Here is a 17,883-nt window from a genome sequence, read left to right on the forward strand (position 1 = left end):
GTGAAAACCACCTTTTGAAAACTTTATTTTTAAGAGTGTCAAATCAAACATGCCAATAAAAAAAACTTTATTTTTAATAGTGTAGTATTGTAGGAGGGGCCGTATAGGCTATAATTATTGAAAAGCCTCTTACAAACACTAGTGAAACGAAAAACATTGATAAACCTTAGTGAAATTCATTTATACGCATTACTGAAAACTTCTTACATACACTAGTGAAAACTAGGGCTGGGTATCGTTCAAAAATTTTCGATATCGATACCGATACCTTGACTTCGATACCGGTTCCTGAACGATACTTTTTTCGATACCAATTTTATGAAATCTATTTGAACAAGATTACATTATCTAAAAAAAAAAACTTTGGTTTTATTTTTCAGCTTGCTGATGTTTATACAGACTCAAAGCCACTGCACAAAGGAACAAAATGTAACAAACAAAAAATCAAATAGTTTTAATAAAGCTCAAATAGTCTTCAGTTTACACATCTGTTAGCTACATTTACACTAGTGCGTGTGACAGAATCACCTAGCTCAGACAGAATCGTTAAAAAAGCATTAGCAGTTTCTAGCGCTGTCTGCCTGTGCTCTCTCTTCCATGATCGCTGCTCTGACTCAGAGGTTATAATGTATTTAATTTCATCAACAATACATGGCCAAAACACACACGGCAATCGGAAGTTATTACAAAAACTTGATGGTGGTTTAAAGTGAGTTTTGAGTAAAAGCGGAATATAAATCTTATTTATTGTCTTATGCAGGGGTTAAATTGGGATTTGTTATGTGTGTGGGGAGGGGAAGGGGCTCTATGGTATCGAGCTTATATATATATATATATAAAGCCCTGGAGTCTATAACGTTAAGTGCCGGGGCTCAGCCCCAGACGGCCCGGCCCAATTTAAACCCTGGTCTTATGTAGTATGATGCTACAGTGTGCATGAATGGTCACATAACACGCACTTTCGGTCTTGTAGTATGAACGGACATCTGCATATGATGGAAACTCTACACAGCTCCCGTGCTACTCTCCATTGTAAATGAATGACTTTCGGTCTGTCATTTGTCGGAGACAGTGGAAAGCCGGCTTGAAACGCAGTGGAAACGCCAGTAAGACGAGGATCGTTTTCATTTTAAAACAAAAGCGCACCAGTGTAAATGTAGCCTTACAGCTATGGGGGCTGGGACGCATTCACACTAAATCTTCACGTGTGAGCTACATCGCTGAGTGTCACAGTCGCGGACCGACCGTGCAGACCTATCGGTGTATTAGGCTATAGTAAGATACCACGAGCAGACTACTCCGTACGTTTTCGCATCACTCTCGCGGATGTCAAAAAAAGATCGATCTGCGCCTTACTGACGCTGATGAGATTAACCCCTTAGGTATTGAAATTTGGTACCGAACGACAAGACGTTTTTCGATACTCGATAGTATCGAGGCAATTCGTTCGGTGCCTAAAAAGTATCAAACTCGATACCCAGCCCTAGTGAAAACACTAATCAACCTTAGTGAAATACATTCATATGCATTACTGAAAACCTCTTACATACAGGTGCATCTCAAATTAGAATGTCATGGAAAAGTTCATTTATTTCAGTAATTCAACTCAAATTGTGAAACTCATATATTAAATAAATTCAATGCACACAGACTTAAGTAGTTTAAGTTGAGATAGTGAATTGGTGGGTTTTTGTTAAATGTGAACCAAAATCATCACAATTAAAAGAACCAAAGACTTAAACTACTTCAGTCTGTGTGCATTAAATTTATTTAATACACGAGTTTCACAATTTGAGTTGAATTACTGAAATAAATGAACTTTTCCACGATATTCCAATTTATTGAGATGCACCTGTACACTAGTGAAAACACTGACCAACCTTAGTGAAATACATTCATATGCATAACTGAAAAACCTCTTACATACACTAGTGAAAACATTGATCAACCTTAGTGAAATTCATTCGTAAGCATAAGTGAAATAAGTAAAAATTTCAGTAGATGATGAGAGCTAATTTCCCTTGAAACGGAAGCTGTGTCAACACCTTCGTCTAATTTGGCGCATCTCACAAACTCTTCAATGGCGCCTAGTCGTAAGTTGTCTGAAGTTATTCATATTTTAAACAACATTTTACCGTCGTCAAGTACAATTCCGAAAGTGGAATAAAACAGCGCGATGTTACAGAGCTCACGCCGTGGTGACCTGTCATCGGTGCGGCTCTGCGACTAACTCGACAGTGTGGGGAGGACGTGTTCGCTAGCGCCACCGAACTGACAGCGGGGACATCAGCATCTTCATACTACTTCACAGAAATTTGTGATTTTTCCTGCAAATACTTTTTTGCACTGCATTGCGTTGTGTTTTAGGGTTAATGGAAAACTTATGAAAATTAACCATGGTACGTATTTCCGCAATGGAAAATTAATGGATAATGTCCTGGCAGAAAATTATCAGTACATTTTACTAATTTTTTTTTCAGTATGTTCTACAGTTTTACAAATATCTTTAAATGTAAAATTTACCTAATGCCTTGATGAATGAATCCATAAAACATTTTTTATTCTAGTAGTAGTAGTAGGCATCCGTCTGTCTCGTGAGTCAATGGTGGCGCCCTGTCTGGTTTGTTCAGTCTTGTGGAGAGCAGCGTTTGATGTGGCTCAGCAGTCCGATTCTAGCCTGACAGTCTTTGCCACAGGTGTTACACACGAAATCGGATGGCTGGTAGGAGGTTTGGTTCTGCTGCCTTGGTTTTCTCCATTGTCGTTTGTTCCCCAGCTGCAGGTTCCTCTTCTCCTCGCCCCATTTGACTCCCTCATGAACGACATGACGCCAGTGTCCGCGGTTGATGGCTACCAGTTCCCAGCTGTTTGGGTCGATGTCAGTCAGCTTCATGTTGCGTTTGCAGACATCCTTGAAGCGCAGCATTGGGCGACCCGTTGGGCGGTGTCCCATGGCCAATTCACCGTACAGGAGGTCTTTGGGGATGTGTCCATCATCCATATGGCACACATGCCGAAGCCATCGCAGTCAACGATAACAGAGCATAAGACGCATGCTGAGGGAGCCTGCTCTCTCCAGCACTTCAGTGTTGGTGACCTTGTCCCGCCATGTGATGCGGAGGATCCGGCGAAGACAGCGAAGGTTGAAGCTCTCCAGGCGCTTCTCCTGTCTGGTGTATGTGGACCAGGACTCACTGCCGTACAGTAAGGTACTAAGGACGCATGCCTAATACACCTTGAGCTTAGTGTTCACCGTCAGCTGGTTGTTGCCCCACACTCTCTTGTTCAGCTTTGCCATGACAGCGGCGGATTTAGCGATGCGTTTGGAGATCTCGGCATCGAGTGAAAGGTCGCTGGTAACTGTTGAGCCCAGATAGGTGAACTGGTCAGTAATCTCAAGCTTCTTGTTGTCGATGCAGATCGATGGTGGTGCGGGGACATCCAGGCCCATGACGTTGGTCTTTTTGATGCTAATAGTCAGACCTAACTCCCTGCAGGCATGAGCGAACCGGTCCATCAAACTTTGAAGATCTTTTTCAGTGTGCGAGGTCAGAGCGGCATCATCTGCGAACAGCATCTCCCTGATGAGCACTGTGCGGACCTTGGTCTTGGCCTTCAGGCGGGACATGTTAAACAGCTTCACTTCGCTTCTGGTGTGCAGGTGAACACCTTCTTCCAAGTCCTTGAAGTTCAGCAGCAGCGAGAAGATGCCGAACAATGTTGGCCCAAGGACACAGCCTTGTTTTACGTTAGGGCTGTGCGATTTGGGGGAAAATATCAAATTGCGATTTTTTTTGACAGATATTGCAATTGCGATTTGATTTGTGATTTTAAATTTGCAAAGTCAAGCTTCAGCTCAATACTGCCAATAATGTGCAGCACAGTATGGGTATCATTACCCTGCTGAAAAAAACTATAGAAACCATCACAGAAATTCTTATAGTTTCCATTAAACCATTACAAAATTCCTTTTTGTTTTGGGCATTATTCCAATAGGAATTACTGTTGTTCCATTGGTAGCCATCTGCCAGATTACATCCCACCAATAGAATCAATCAAATAGACACCATTATAGTTTACATTAAAACCAATACAATTCCCACTATAACCCTGAAATCCATTACATTTTTTATTGTGTTTTGGGAGGGGTTCTATTGTTTTTTTTTCAGCAGGCAAGATTATAATGGTATAACTACTTTTACAGAATTAACATAATTACAGAATTTCACAAAAAATATTTGTTTATTTTTTATAAATAAAGAACTGCATTTCTTACGTCAATTATTAAAGTATTACATATGTTACATAGGCTGATTTATTCATTTTAAGTATTTGGGATTTTAAGAGCAAGTGAAAAATGTGCTGAATGTTTCATTTCATCCAAGTGAAATTAGCAAGCAGTTAGACTGAATTTACATTCGTTTTAAACGCAGAGCCAGGCGCGAGTCGACACAGGTTGCGCGCGTGCGTCAAGCCTCATCCATACTGCCAGATGCGCTCATGAAGACTTGCAGTGCAGAGCCGGGTGCGAGTATAAACAAGCATTACGAAACAGGCTGTGTGAGTGCGGCAAGCATGAACGGCTCGTCCGTGACGCGGGATTCATGCCGCGTGGGGCAGAGAGGAGCGAGTATGAGAAGCATTCACAGACACAGGCTGTGTGCGGGCTTTTGCGAATTGGGAATAGCGAACATGCATCATAAACTTATTTCAAATTAATCTGTTGGGGAGATAAAATGTGTAAGATAACATTCACGTACTAACAAAAACATCTAAGAATCTTTTATTCTCCAGTACTGAAAACAGAACCGATAAGGGAGCTTTTGATATGCGCTGTGACGCAGCTCTTGCAAATTACCTTTTTTGTTCGTTGGCTGTCATTTCGAAGCTTAAATTGCATACGTTTTTCTTTAGTTTTAATTTGCCTAACTATCGATCTGACCCAGTAGACGCCATAATCCCACTTGGTCTCTCTCCCGTCCCACTTTTTTTTTTTTTTAAATGGTGGGTGTTTATGCAGTTTGCTAGAGCAGTGCTGATTGGAGAGAACGGAGGTGCACTCACTTTATTGGTTAGTAAGACTGCAACTCAAGGCTGGCAGTCATGCATATGCTCTGGAGTAATATCGCGTCCATATCACATTCTTTGCGATTAGGAAATCGCAACGTCTCAAGTCGCGACTTCGATTAATCGCACAGCCCTATTTTATGTCGCTCTTGATGGTGAAGGGTTCAGATGACGCGCCATCAAAGTTGACAGTGCCCTTCATATCGTCGTGGAAGGAGGCAGTGATACTGAGCAACTTTGGGGGGCAGCCGATCTTCTTCAGCAGCTGGAACAGGCCTCTTCTACTTACAAGGTCAAATGCCTTGGTAAGGTCTATGAAGGCAGTGTAAAGTGGCATTCGTTGCTCTCGACATTTCTCCTGGAGCTGATGCACTGAGAAAGTCATGTCCACAGTGGATCTCTCCGTCCTGAACCCACACTGGGACTCTGGATAAATGCGGCCGGCGAGAACCTGCAGGCGAGCAAGGACCACGCGTGCGAAGACTTTACCCATGGTGCTCAGAAGAGAGATGCCACGGTAATATTTACAGTCGCTTCGATCACCCTTGTTCTTATCCAGCGTGACGATCTTGGCATCACGCATGTCCTGGGGGACCTTACATTCTCTCCAACACTGACACAGGAGTTCATAAAGTGGCTCGAGCAAGGCTGGCTTTCCCCACTTGATGATTTCAGGAGGTATTCCATCTTCACCTGGAGCTTTGCCACATGATAAGGCTTTGATGGCTTTGTGGAGTTCCTCCAGGGTGGGCACTGCATCCAACTCCTTTAGAACAGGCAGGTCCTCGATTGCGTCAAGTGCTTCCTGGGAGACAGACTTTTCTCTGGAGTACAGGTCGAGGTAGTGTTCAACCCATCTCGCAAGCTGCTTGTCCTTGTCTGTGATGGTCTCTCTTGTCTTGGATTTCAGGGGCGTGCTCTTCTTCATCGGTTTTCCTGTTGCTTGCTTGATGCCCTCATACATGCTTCTGATGTTGCCGTTGTCTGAGGCTTGTTGGATGTTGCCTGACAGCTGAAGCCAGTAGTTGTTTGCGCAGCGACGTGCTGTTTTCTGGGACTTGCATCGCGCAGCCTTCAATGCTTGCAGATTCCTCTGACTTGGATCATGTTTGTACTCAGTCAGTGCGCTGCGTTTGACGTTGATGACAGGCTCCATTTCAGCGATGTTAGCCTCATACCAGTCGGCATTTTTGATCTTCTTCTTGCCATAGGTAAGCATGGCCGCGCTGTAGATGGTACTGCGGACAAAGTTCCATCTGTCTTCAGCATTCTGTCCCTGAAAGTTAGTCAGGGTTTCTTTAAGTCTTGCGATGAAGTCGCTGTTCTTATCTGGGTAAGCAGTCTTACTGGTGTTAATGCAAGGTTGATCCTTTTGCTTGGAGTGGTAGATCTTTCTTGGTATTAACTTTACTCTGGAGGCGATCAGTGAGTGATCGGTATCGCAGTCAGCACTGTGGTAGGCTCTGGAGTTGCAGACACTGTTCAGTGAGTCACGCCTAGTGATGACCAGGTCCAGCTGATGCCAGTGTTTTGACCTGGGGTGTCTTCAGGATACTTTATGGCATGTCTTATTCTGGAAAAAGGTGTTGGTCACACATAAGTTGCATAGAGTTCAAGGAGTCTCTGACCTTTGTCGTTCATTTTGCCTACTCCATGATGACCTAAAACATTTGGCCATGCCTCTTGGTCTGCGCCAACTCTTGCATTAAAGTCACCCAGAATGTAGGCATGCTCTGACGGTGGAAAATTGTTAATGGTTGCATCTAGTGCCTTGTAGAACTGGTCTTTTGTTTCTACTGTAGCCTGAAGTGTTGGAGCGTAAACGCAGATGATGTTGACTGGTCCCTCCTCTGTTGAAAGGCGCAACTTGAGGATTCTCTCTGTACCATCTGCTGGTGGTTCTATCATCTGTAGCAGTGTATTCCTCACAGCAAAGCCTACCCCATGCTCTCTGGGTTAATCTGCACTTTTCCCTTGCCAAAAGAAGGTGTAGTGTTCTTCCTTTAGGGATCCATTATCTGGGAGTTGTGTCTCTTGCAAGGCTACAATATCAACGTTAATTCTGTGCAGTTCACGATCAATGGCTGCAGACTTGCGAGCGTCGTCAATTTCTTGAAGATCGTCGGTCAGTCCGGGCCACATGGTCCGTACGTTCCAGCTTCCGATCCGGAGGGCTGGTGACTTGGTTTTCTTCTTTTGTTGCTTGCCTGGTGCTTGGTTGACGATCTGTTTGTTGAGTTTTAGGACTCTAAGCTCCAGGCACCCTCTGAAGGAGGCAGACCGTGGTGGGTCAGCACCTTACTGGCTGGTGGCTGCCCAGCTTGAGGCAGGCGATTTTTAATTCTAAGAGGACTAGGTATTGTAAATCATTAAGTGCTTTGCAACTTTCCAGCCTATTCAAAGCAGGTAACGCTACTATTTATGTAGTATTAATAATAAGTCAAAGAAATGCAGTAACGTAATACTGGTCTTCAAATCATTGTTATGTGCAGAGAAAAAAGCATGAACTCTAAATGTTTGTGCCGCACTGTCAGTTTAGTGGCGCTAGCGAACACCAAATTACCATGGCGTGAGCTCTGTAACATCGTGCTGTTTTATCCCACTTTCGGAATTGTACTTGACGACGGTAAAATGTTGTTTATATTACTAATAGCTTCAGACAACTTACGACTAACCGCCATTGAAGAGTTTGTGAGACACGCGCCAAATTAAAACGGAAGTGTTGACACCGCTTCAGTTTCAAGTGAAATTAGCTCTCATCATCTACGGAAATCTTTACTTATTTCAGTTATGCATATGAATGAATTTCACTATGGTTGATCTTTTCGTTTCACTCGTGTATGTAAGAGGTTTTTCAGTTATGCATATGAATTTATTTCACTAAGGTTCAACAGTATTTTCACTAGTGTATGTAAGAGGTTTTTCAGTTATGCATATGAATGTATTTCACTAAGGTTGATCAGTGTTTTGACTAGTGTATGTAAGAGGTTTTCAGTAATGCGTATGAATGAATTTCACGAAAGGCTGATCAATGTTTTCACTAGTGTACGTAAGAGGTTTTCAGTTATGCATATAAATGTATTTCACTAAGGTTGATCAGTGTTCTCACTAGTGTATGTAAGAGGTTTTCAGTAATGCGTATGAATGAATTTCACTAAGGTTGATTAATGTTTTTAATTTCACTAGTGTTTGTAAGAGGTTTTTCAGTAATGCATATGAATGAATTTCACTAAGGTTTATCAATGTTGTTCATTTCACTAGTGTTTGTAAGAGGCTTTTCAATAGTTATGGCCTATACGGCCCCTCAAAAGTATTGAAGTAATCATGTGAACACGTATAAACACACACGTCTAACCTCTGACCTACATCCAACAAAAACAGATCAGAACATTCAAAATGCACACACATAAATCAAAAAGGACAGTAACAAATTAGATGAATAAATCATCGACAGGCTGTTTATGTATAGCTGATTAAGTATGTAATTATATCACTTGGCACACCCTCAGAAAAAATGCACACCAGTCTCATTCCATTCATAATACTTCCTCAGCTGAGGTCAGAACTTTACGGCTGTTTCACCTGACTCACTTAGCTAGGGGCCTGGGACGAAAAAAAGACAAAAGCGCACACACCAGTTTATCTGAGGCCATAGAGTAAGTATGCATAAAGCTTATCGGCAGCGATCCATGTATCTTCACATGGCAACCCCCACAACAAACTCTAACAGAGCTATGCTAGCAGAGACAAACATCCTCAAACGTCAATGTTAAAGTGACTACACATTTTGATTTCTCTAAATCAAAGACAGCATGCTCACCTCTCAAAAAGGCATGTAAAGAGCACATTGTCGCGTGAAATCCAGACAGCCAGAGCTGTGTTGATCTCAGCCCTGAACGCTGCAGTGTGGGAAGCACGCAGACCACAACGGCTCATACATCTCTCACCATCAAATCTGGTCCTGAAATAGCAGGCGAAACTCCCTCTACTCCACAAGATCAACACAAAAAAATGAGTCTTCTAAACAGCACGGCCTCGGATTTAATTCTCCACTGGATTTACATTAGAAGCAGTCTGAATATTTTAATATATGACTACAACTGTAAGCTTGAGCTCAGAATCTGAATAAGTGCACCATCCACACACACACACAGACAGACAGATGTTCCCGGTCTGACTGGGACCGCCCTCTTCCTGTATGCCACACCTCCTTTCTGCACTGTCCAATGGGAGGGCAATAAGAGAGATTGCATTGAGTTTGACTCCACCCACAATCACAGAGCTGACAAGTGTACAGTGACCAATAGATCTGAGATGTTAGAATGAACAAAAACAAAGAGGAAAACAATAAAATGGATTTCTGAACCAATCACTAGTCTAGTATTGTGCTTGCTAAGCAGTATTATTATTTTTGGCATTTGAAATACAGTTAAAATAAACCAAAACTTGTATATACATAATATAACATATATATGTATATAACATATATATGTTTTGGTTTATTATATGTATAATATAAAATATTTAATAAAATAATTAATTTAGTTAAATATTAGTTACACATGGACTAATAAAACTGACAAAATCCCATTACAAAATGTCAAAAACTAAAATTTTAAATAAAAGCCAAATATGAATAAATAGCCTACTATAATAATAATATAATTTTATATTATATAATATTATATCAATATTACTAAGATAACACTTTTGCTAAAGCAACTAGCACTTTTACTGAACTATTAATGTGATAGACGAATAATACCTTAAATCTTACTTAGGATTTTCAACTAGTGGCCATAAAATGATCAAAAAACAAAAACACCATAAGCATGAATATACTAAAGACTTGGACAACCATCCTAGCAACCACACAGCAACATGCCAAAACAAATTCAGAACAAGAAACCACATAGCAACACACATCGTGGTGGCAAGTTTTGTGCAAACAAGCACCACATATTTTCTTCAGAAAACATAAAAATGTAGTTCAAACTGTTTAAACCATTTATAAACATAATAAACTAGCTTACACTACAACAAAGTACAAATCCCCACAAATAAAGATGGTTTCTTTACTAGCTTTCTCTGCGTGCCTACAAATAAAGCTTGCTTTTGTTAAAATTGGGTGCAGGGAAGATAGTAAACAAGTTAAAGCAGATTTTGCAAGACTTGATTTGAAATGCTCATAATTCTGAATGCCTTCTGTCTATTAACAGTTTACAAACCTTTGGCTTAGAAACACAGCTGGAGAGGACGATTAAAAAGCCGAACAGCTGTCACAGAACATCTTTACAGCAGATATGTTAAGTGATTATTTCCATTTTTTGGAAGTATTTCTGACCTTCTGTAGCAAAGCACTACCAAGCTCTCAGGCATTTAGGCAAATAGGCCTTTTCAGGCAAATCAATAAATCAAACGTTTTTGGTACCGATTTCAAAAACACATTCAATTTGACAATATACGGCATCTGCAACAAATTTTATTTCTGTAATGGCTTTTTTTTTGTTAAAATGGACTGATTAAAGTTTGAAAAATAAGCACTTCATACCAAAATGGATCTAGGCCTGGATGAGAATGCTGTCAATATTGGTTATAGACATTGAACAGCTATTGGTTAACATTCACCAGCTGAAAAAGAAAGTTGTTTCAGAGCCCGACCAAGTTATTACATTTTGATTAAAGATTTCTTAATAGCGTGCACTGCTAAAATAATCCAAAATAATAAGAAACGGAGCAATTCCAATAGGGTCCTCACACCATCGGTGCTCGGGCCCTAATAAGACCAGGAACATGTGTGACTTATGTTGACTTAAACTGACGCTCACACAGAAGATGTCTGGTTACATAGTGCATCTTAACAAACACTGATTGATCATTCAGTTAACATCAGCCATATCACTGATGTTGACAGGTTTGATTTAACTGATTAATCACTAGTTAACGTCACTCAATTGATCTCCATCATCCAATCAGTTGTACTTTCACACAGACACACACAAAAACACGTACACAATGTCTGGTTGCATTCCTAGAGCACTCTGTTTCAGATATGAAATGCCATTATTTTCCCAGAATACTACTTGGAAGCAATAATGAAAGCCTTGGTTTCCAAGAGAAGATCAAATTTCCTCTGTTTAGAGGACACGAACCAGAGTGCATCTGGCTCTTTCCTCTTCTGTGCTGAGCACAGGTCACCGAGGTCAGGTTAGGGTCATTGTCAGGAAGTGTGGGCACTGCTAATGGTGATGTGTGTCTGTCGACAGCAATTATTGATCATGAACTTTGCTCTTTGCATTAGTGGAGCAGACAAATACATTCACTTCACTGCATCAACACAACAACCGCTACCATCTGAGTTCAGAGTCTATGCCAATTTTGTTAACATTAACGTTTTGTTAATAGAATAATTTGTAATATCTTAGTTCTATATTGGAACATCTCTATTTACTGACTACAACTGCATTTCCTGAAGAAAACAACAGCAACAAAAATGCTCATTAATGCCACAGAGACACATCTCTTTTACTATTTCTATTTTTTCTTTTTATGCCTATGCAGTGTAGATGACATTCTGTACGCAAAAAGATATAAGAAAGATCAATTGCAATTCAGAATGGAATATTACTATGATATCATTGTAGTGTTACATTTTGATTAAAATATTCTAATAATGGGAATTTAAAATGTAAATAATAAATTAGGTGGTGCAAATTAATAATTCAATACATTTTTTAAAAATGTATAAAAAAAGAAAAATAAAGTTTTAAAGGGGTCATATGATGCGATATCAATTTTTCCTTTCTCTTTGGAGTGTTACAAGCTCTTGGTGCATAAAGAAGATCTGTAAAGTTGCAAAGACTAAAGTCTCAAATCCAAAGAGATATTCTTTATAAAAGTTAAGAGTCAACCACACCTACCTAAAACGGCTCGTTCTAACACTCCCCCACATATCTACGTCACGATGTGGGAAGATTTGCATAACACCGCCCAAATGTTCACGCAAAGAAAGAAGGTGTAACTTTTATTCTCGCTGTAGTATTGTTGCTGCCACTGCCGCCATGTCCTGAAGGCACTGTGTTTCGTTGTGAAAGCGAAACTACTTTGTTTGGCCTTTCAAAAGAGGACGATATCCGCTTCGTCATGCCTAGAGCTGATCGGTGCTGGTTGCTGAGGAAATACATCAACTTCGCGCAGTGGATCGCCGAATCGGCTTTCACCATGGACGAAGCGGAGTCCAGCCCGGGGTCATCACATGTGGTTGCCGCAAGCCCGCCCGCCTCCGCTCGCTCAAGTCGGCCTCCGCTCACTCTAACCTACCGGCCGTCGCTCACTCTAGCCCGCCGTGTGTGATGCTGTGTTTCGTTGTGAAAGCGAAACTACTTTGTTTGGCCTTGCAAAAGAGTACACGACTAGAAATCAGTGGTTAAGTTGTATTTACAACACTGTTCCAGAACAGTACAACCCAAATATTCAGATGTGTGCAGCGCATTTTATGGAGGACTGTTTCCTGATCCTGGTAGAGTAGACTACAATGCTGGCTTTTCTGACTCAAAGACTGTAAGTACGTTTTTTTATATTTAAAGAATTTGCCTCTGACGATTCAAACGGAGTTTGAGCAGTGTAGAGTAGCACTTGTTGTTTGTCATTTATCCGATCACAAATGCAGACATGGTTTTATATTTATGCGGCGCGATGCAACACGTAAAAAGACAGTATATGCCATTATAATCCGTCCCCACTGGATGCAACAAATGCCTCGTTTATAATGGGTTTTAATGTTTTTGTCTCGTCGCTCCGGCCGGACAGGGCATCACAATATGGTAAGGGGCGTAACATTTCCTTCACACGCTTGAGGAATTCAGCCAATCACAACGCACTGGATAGCTGGCCAATCAGAGCACACCTCGCTTTTCAGACAGATGAGCTTTGTAAATAGACGCGTTTCAGAAAGGCGGGGCATAGAGGAGAAACAATAATGCACAGTATGGGAAAAATAATGTGTTTTTGAACCTTAAACCGCATAAACATTTCATTACACCAAATACACAAAATAATGTTCTTTTTAGCAACATCATATGACCCCTTTAAAAGTTTTTTAAACACAAATTTTGTGCATTTAAATGTACAACAAAAAAGCTGATAATGATGAAACATTTTTACAATTACAAAAGTTTACATGCTTACCATGCAAGCACTGTAATTTAACTATATTTATTTTACTGTCATATCAGCATTAAATGCTATTATTCATTGCAAAATAAAAAATAAATTAAAATAACAAAATAATTTGCTGACCTTTTGCACTTACACATCACAGCACCAGCCTTTCATTACCCCTCAACATGCCTGAACTCCCGCACCTTGACAAGGGGAAACTATTTCAATGTCTTCACTTTCTTTCTTCCATCAATGCAGTGCAAAATTCAAAGCATTTGATCAGATTCAAACACACAAACTTGATCTGATTCCTCAAGCGTAAGGTGTGTCTTGAGTAAACTTTTTTGAAGGAGAAAACATACAGCCGTCTCCTCTCTGAAGGAATTCTCACACCCTTAGACTGTCAGGTATAGAGATGATGTGGGAAATGGGTGTGTGCCTGATGACAGGATGTGCATCACGACCCATGGGCCTATGGGAAAGTGTTTATAGCATGACCACACATTAGATGATTATTCCACCACCCACCACTGACCTTGCCCCAGATTATCCCAGAACAACCTCCCTGCTCCTTTCAAAATACTGTAACAAAGTGAAGAAATATCACTGTTCCCTTTTGGCCGAAAACCTCTTATGATGGAATGGATAAAAGCTTGAATAAATCAGAATTGGAAAAGTATAAAGGTTACAAAAGGCCAGAAGAAATCACTCATCTCATTTACACAAGAGTCATATCAACACACCCACTCATTACACAGCAAAAAAACTCTTTTGTGGCCATTAAAGAAGGCATATCCTGTTTCCTCAAAATAGCAACATGCACAAAGTCACTGTCTAAACAGACGAAGTCAAATTCTAATAGAAAAACGTGCCAGAAAGATCTTGAAAACACAGCAGCCAGTCCAAACCGGTGAAAGTGTCCTGTCCTCTTTATATGATGCTATCCAAATCTAATCCAAAACAGTCAGAGCTTTATATTCAAATAAATCCCACCTTTTTTCCTACAAGTCACAGGTCTAATGTTTTATGGACAATGTAGTCAATGTTTTGGTCCATGAAGGAAAATATATTTTTTTTTACTTTAGGTGTGTCACACACACAGGCAGATGAATTCAAGGTGTGACAACACAGAACATCGCCCTTTAGAAACAACCTGTGATTTATTTAAACATATAGCTGTATATGTCAGCCAGTGTTGACAAGCGCCATTTAACCATCAAGTCTGACAGCTAGTGGTAGCTAACATGGAAATAATTAAATTAGAGACATGACCCAGCATTCCCTAACCCTACTGCAACTATTATTGGCCTCATTAAATACGGCAGAAAGTGAATAAATAAGTTTGTTTTTTCAAAAACAGTTCTGGCAAGAATTGCGGCACAAACAGTCTTGCTTTTGTCCGTAGTTGAGGGGATGAAGCTGGGAGCTCTGTGGCCTTTCTTCCACGCCGCAGGACAAATGTAGTCAGTTTTCCCCACCATTATTGCGCTAATGTGCGCCCCGAAGGGCTTCTAGTCATTGCCAAACCCGAAGCAGCATACTGGTTCACCCTGGTAACAAAAAAGGCAATAAAATACCCCCCGAGAATCACACTGCCACTGGCTACTGTTTGGAAACACCCTACCGCATGTGCCGGCACCAACCCAGAGCCAATTAGAGACCTTCAGACTTGATTGCATTTCAGCCTCAGTGGTCTTGTTGAGGACTTGCATTTCCACTTAAGCTAAACCCACATTTGCACACATTTCATGGACCACTGAAATGTTTAGTTAATGCTGGCAGGTCGCAGGCATTCCCTTCTGCAAAGCTATCTAGCGCCCTCAAGTTCTTGAATACAATGACATCCAAAACATCTTTGTTTTAATCCCCAAGCATATTTATTGTCGGCCTGTCTTCCTGGTGCAAGTGGAGTTCAAGGCTACACCGTTTCTGCTGTTTCAGTAAACTACTTGAGTCTCTGATGTGGAATCAAAGGACAATGGCTGTTGGCCGCCACCTTCTCCATCTGGTGAATCCATTACTTAAAACCCACTTCGTAACTACGTCACGCTTCCCCACGTGTCACTGAGGCTAAAGGACAGGGGTTTTCTACCTGGAGAAAAATAGTGCAGAAATAATCAAATAAATAATTTAATTTAATTTCTCAGCTGCCCTAACAATGGATCAAAAAAGTGAAAAGAAATGGAAAAAAGAAAGAGAATAAAATAAAATAAAATAAAAAATTTAATTTAATTTAATTAAAATGTATTGGCTGTCCTAACAATGGATCAAAAAGGTGAAAGGGAATGGGAATAATATGTTTAAATATTTTTAAAACCTCACTTACTTTTAGCTGCTCCCACAGAACATAAAATAAAATCTCTCAGCTGCTCTAACAATCAAAAAAAGAAAGTCAGAAAGTTTGAAAACCCCTGGCTTAGGATAATAACTCGGTATTAAATGACTACTTATTTTTTACAAAAGCAAAATGAATGGTTTCATGGTTGAATTGTATAAAATATGACTATGAATACTACATGCCCTGAAAACTTATATGTTCTACACCTGTCATGTGTAAATATTAGATTGGCCCTTGCCATTTTTGCCTAATATGGAAATGGCTTTGGATTTTGTTTATCTAAACTGGCACCATTCTATCCTCCGTCAAGCTCAAAGTCTATACTGTATCTGGGAATACTTATACAGCAAGGAACCTTCATGAATACCAGTCAAACTGCACTGTCAAAGGCAGACATTTAGTTGATCACCATTAAGGAATGTTAGCTCTTGCGTCAGTTGTAGATTGCAACAGGATGCCATGGGCCGTGGCAATGCTTGATACTACCGGAACCTGTAAAAAGGACGGATTGGTTCAATGGTATGTGTGTCCCCTGCCCATCCTGAGACTGAGCACTCTACCAATGCTTGTTGTGGAGCACTGGGGTGCCAAGCAAGACTGTAACATGAATAACATGAGATCAGAGCATTGTCTGAGTTTTATCCAGGAGAGAATGGCAAATTTAAACAGCTACACTGGGCTTTTGTTCCACTACACTGGGCAGAGCTGGGATAGGCCTCCCAGAACACCTCCTTTATCCGAGTCACACAAACCCTGAGGCACATCCACACACACACACACACACACACACAGTCGACTACTACTCTCGGCTTGTGCAGTGCAGTACAAGTCAAACACCACCTGACGAAGAAGAGGCTGGCACCAGCGCTAAACGACAATCAAGACAACACTGATAAAACAGATTGAAAGGAAAACAAACAGAGGGTGTCTTTACAATGACAATATATAAAGTTTGCTCATAATGAAACTGAAATGAGTGAAATGAAAATACGGGTCATATTTATCCACTAAATCAAAAGAAAAAAAATATTGTATTAGCATTTATTTTATTATTTTATGACTATTAAGCCCATTTTCTTATAAATAAATAAATACAAACATTGTAATAGTAATGTATAAATTCTAATATAGAATATTATAAAAGCATCATGGATAATATTAAATTCTAATATGAAATAAATAAAAATGTATTTAAATTAATTAGAATATTATCATTGCATTATGCAGTATATATCACCAATGTTTATTTATTTATGTTTTAACGCTATATCAGCAACAATGGCTATATTCATGGCAACATTAACAGTATCATTTCAATGCATCATTAACAATAATATAACATTTGCTTACGAAACAATCACTAGGCCTATACAAAAACATACAAGTAACAACAACAATATTAAAATCATATAGAATCTTTCAATATAATCTATGATAAAAATTCTAAAATTCAGGAGAGACTCACCAATGATTATATTAGATTTCATTTAATATATCATTGGTGATTTATACAGTATAATGCAATGATAATATTCTAATATAATATTTTATAGTATATTGTTTTTATAATAAAGTATTATATCATACTATAGTATAATATTTCCCCCCTCCACTATTATATTATTTTACCCAGAAAGTAATAAACAAAATTAGAATATTGTAGCTCTATTGTATTGTATAAATTGTAATTTGAATTATGTTATTAAAAGCCATCATGGATTTACAGGTCATGGATATTATTATATTAAATTATATTATATTACTTCAAATTTTTATTCTATTATAGTAATGAGAAAGAGTTTTTTGCATTAATGTAATTACATTTTGGGGGAAATTGTGCTTAATTGAAAATATCACAATGCAAACATTTGTTTTAAAAAAACAGATCTATCTATCTTTTAAAGTTGCCTAGTGTAAATGTGGCAAACAGAGAATATCAAACTGAAAAAAAAACAATAAAAGGTGAACAGCATAGCACTTTAGACAAACTAGAGACTTCACAGAGCTTTAAAGACATCTCTGTTGCCATGGATACAACAGAGGGGTTGTCATGGGCTTGAGGGTTTTGGGTGTTGTCTTCTAACTTGAAACAAGATTACGGTTTCTCTATCTTATCAAAGCAACATGAGCATGTGATAATCAGACCAGAATATCCAAACCGACTCGTCCTTCTCTTACTTTCAATTCTGTACGCACAGCAAAACTAAAACAGCTCCAAACCCCACAAAAGCAAACGTATATTATGCATCTTTCTATTTACAACATATTTCATCATACATTATGCGCTCGGGAGACACAGAAACTACACATAAACACCA

General features: G+C 39.6%; 1 protein-coding gene across 1 annotated transcript in view; it reads right to left on the reverse strand.

Annotated features, from left to right (window-relative positions):
- LOC107583612 (disheveled-associated activator of morphogenesis 1-like) overlaps positions 1-17,883 on the reverse strand; it is a 66,068-nt gene that overhangs the window by 45,786 nt on the left and 2,399 nt on the right. The window lies entirely within an intron of this gene.

The sequence above is a fragment of the Sinocyclocheilus grahami genome, unplaced genomic scaffold, assembly GCF_001515645.1.
Source record: "Sinocyclocheilus grahami isolate Dianchi unplaced genomic scaffold, SAMN03320097.WGS_v1.1 scaffold54.1, whole genome shotgun sequence".
Classification (NCBI taxonomy): Eukaryota; Metazoa; Chordata; class Actinopteri; order Cypriniformes; family Cyprinidae; genus Sinocyclocheilus; species Sinocyclocheilus grahami.